Below are 3,864 nucleotides of genomic sequence, written 5' to 3' on the forward strand. Positions count from 1 at the left end.
TCAACTTGTAAACCCACTTCGTACCAATGGCCTTTTTGCCAGGAGGCAAATCACATAAAGTCCATGTGTCATCTTCTATAAGTGCATCATATTCTGATTGCATGGCAGCCATCCAATTTTCTGAATTCTGTGCTTCATCAAAAGACAGAGACTCCTCAACATCATGTAAGCTAGACACAGCCAAAGCATAACAATCTGATGCATAAGATGCATGGCGAGAGCCTGAACGAGTACGACTAGACAAAGGTGCATCCAATTTACTGTCACGCAAAGTGTGCACCAGCCATTTTGGCATACCTCTAGCCTGCTCATTTTCAGCCCTTTCCTCATCAAGTACATCATGTACATCTGCACCAGTAATAGGCTGATCTAAAACATTTTCAGAAACCCCCATAGGCTGTACATTTGCCTCATTGGAACTTACATTCGTATTTTCACCATTGAAAAGAGGCAACAAAGTGTCATAAATGTCCTGTGAGCTTACATTACTGTCTCTAGTACATGACAGCAAGGGCTGAACAGAATCTTCCACAAACACTACATCCCGAGAAACCAGAATACATTTTGTTTGCGGATGATACAACCTGTAACCTTTGCTTTCAACAGTGTAACCAACAAAAATACATTTGACAGCCTTATCATCCAATTTTCTGTGCTGCACTTGTGGCACCAAAGCATATGCCAAACAGCCAAAAACACGCATGTGCTCAATAGAAGGTTTTCTATCATGCCATGCTTCATATGGAGTAATAGACTGCAAAGCTTTCGTAGGACACCTGATAAGTACATAAATGGCACACATGATGGCCTCAAGCCAAAAAGAATGTGGTAAAGCTTGACTTTTGACCATACATCGTGCCATTTCCGTCAGTGACCTGTTTTTCCTCTCAGAAATACCATTTTTCTGAGGTGTATAAGGCACTGTACATTGGTGTTTTATCCCACGACTAGCCAGAAATGCATTAAATTCATGAGACATTTACTCCCCCCCTCGATCTGAATGGAGGGTGCCCATAGTACATTTCGAGACATTTTCAGCCACAGCCAGAAATTGTTTGAAGCACATAAAGACTTCGGACTTCGCTTTAAGTGGAAATACCCATGCATGCCTGGAGTAATCATCAACGAAAGTCACGAAGTACAGATAATTGCCCAAGGACGGAGTTTGCATGGGCCCACAAACATCACTATGCACAAGCTGCAACCTGCATGTGGCCCGAACTAAACCATCCTTTGGAAACTTAGAACGCTGCATCTTACCCAAAATACAGCCTTCACAAACATGTTTGACAGGTGCTTCAAGAGGTGTCAAAGAAGCAACCATATCAGATTTCTGCAAACGCAGCAAACTGGCAAAATTCAGATGACCAAAACGTGCATGCCAAAGTTTTGTATCTGAAATAGCCCTTGAATCTGCAACAGCATTTGCAAAATTTTATCCACACTTGTCATACAAAGTGAGCTTATACAGACCACGGCACAAAAGCCCAGATGCAACAATTTCATCACCAAAACTGGGATCATGAACTGTACATCTGTCATCCACAAATTTGACTACAAGTCCAAGTCTAGCAAGTGCGGATACAGACAAGAGATTCTTCTTGATCCCAGGTACATAAAGTGCATCAACAAGTCTGAAGGAACTGCCATTAGTAGCAATGAGCACAATCTTTCCAACTCCTTGAACTGGATAAGAGGCGTTGTTGGCACAAGTGACTGAATTCCCATGAGGGACAGACTCGAGAGACGTAAACAATTCACGATGTGAGGTAATGTGCTTTGTAGCACCACTGTCGAAATACCACACATGTGAATTTGCAGCAACTGACAAGCATGCATCATGGACAGCAGGATTGTAAGTGCACTCTGCGCTAAAAGCCTATTCTGCATCAACATCAGCAACACTTTTCACAGAAGACTCAACAATGGCTGCATTTGTAGTGGAACCAGCATTTGCAGTGGAACCACCCTCTTTCTTCTTAGCCTCTTTGGCCTTCAACTTAGGACACGACTTGATCAAGTAATCATTGGCTTTACAATAATGGCAACGCATCTTCTTTTTGCCCTTATCACCAGAATTGCTAGACGAAGTACTGCCAGCAGAAGCATTAGGAACATAATTTTTGCCACTCGCAGCAGAACCATAAGAAGTGGTTGCATTATTGTTACCACCCTTTCTTTGAGAAGCAATAAAAGCCTGTTCAACTGCACGCTGCCTAGTCTTGTTTTTTCTAGAAAGTGACTCTTGCAACAGCAATGTGCATAATGCATAAAGACCTGCTAAAATATCCCAAGCATGTTTTGCAGATTTTGCTGAACGGATGTGAGGAAAAATGGTGCGCTTCACAGACAACACAATCAATGCATGAGCCTGCGCATCCTTAACATCCCAACGAGGTTGTTCTGCAGTAGGCAAAACAGCTCTAACAACTGCAATCCTTGCAGCAAGACCTGCAACATCCTCAACATCGCCTACATCCTCAGAACCAGGACCTACATCAATGCCCTGCACAATGTTCCAGACACCCTTTGACACAAGAACATGTTGCATCATATAAGCCCACATAGGGTAGTTTTCCCCATCCAACCTGTCCTCAGCAGCAAACATCTTGAACACATCTGTGTTGTTGTTGTCAGCCATGATAAATGCTGCACCTGATGTGAAAACTGCCCGAAAATAGGAGAAATGGAGCGGTAACAACTTGTGCTATATAGCACAAACCGTAGAGGACTATAAGGCACCTGTCATGCAGAAAACGGCACTGACATAAATTATGCACAAAATGACGAAATAGCTTGTGTAGTACTGCCTATAGTGGAAACGGAGGCCGAAATGAGCCCAAATCAAAATTCTGAGCAGACCAAGCTCTTCGAACTTACCCAAAAAATTTGTCGACCTGCGAACACTCGCCAAAGCTCACTGAAATCAGAGAAAGTGAGCAGGCGTGTGCAGGAGCAGCTGGCGACTAAGCCCGGGAGAACGTGACCTGCTCTGATATTAATTGTTGGAATTAGGGTTGCAGAGAAACACACACAGCTTGGAGAAGAGGAAGGAAGCTCAAGGCACACAATAGAGAGTGTGTTACTTAGTGTGCAATGGAAAGATAGATAGCCCTAGAGTGATGGGCGTATATACAATGCACGGGGGAAAAAACCTCCTAAAGAGGGAAAAAATGCCCCGGCGGTCCTAGTGTGTTCACACACATAACTACCACATGTATATGGTAACAAAAAAGCCTTAATTTTTTACACCAAATCTCTTATGATGTATATACTATTTTTCAAGATCCAACGATCATTTGATAGATTACGACCTGTAGAATGTGACAATACAAAAAATAGAATCTTTAACGGTTCATTTTTTAGACCTAGCTCAAAAAACAACAAAGACTGCTAAGAGGATCATAAGAGAGTTTAAAAAAAAAAATGTAATAAATAATTTATATTGCCACTAAATTTGATTTTCATGTATCTTATGGATTTCATCATAAAGTACTCATAAATTTTCTTTTTGAGTCAATTTGAGTTAGAGAAAGGTACTTTATTATTGTTTTAATTTTTCACTTCCACAATTAGCTTAAGTTGTGGCTCCTTAGGTTTGGTAAAGTGTCAAGCCTAGAAATTTTGACACTTGTCCATAGTTCATGGTTTGATCTCTTTCTCCCAATCCTACTTGTCTATTCCACGTCATACAAGGAGGCTGCCACATCACCAAAAGTCCATGTCATCACCCCATGTCACCTTCCACAATACCATAATCAAAAGTTTGACTTTACACTTAGTGTGCCATGTCATCCTAAATGCCATCTCATCCACCAACCTCAACTGCCACCTTGCATGCCACCTCACATTAGATGCCTTGTC

The sequence above is a fragment of the Adiantum capillus-veneris genome, chromosome 17 (assembly GCF_014529385.1).
Source record: "Adiantum capillus-veneris isolate H3 chromosome 17, ASM1452938v2, whole genome shotgun sequence".
NCBI classification, from domain to species: Eukaryota; Viridiplantae; Streptophyta; class Polypodiopsida; order Polypodiales; family Pteridaceae; genus Adiantum; species Adiantum capillus-veneris.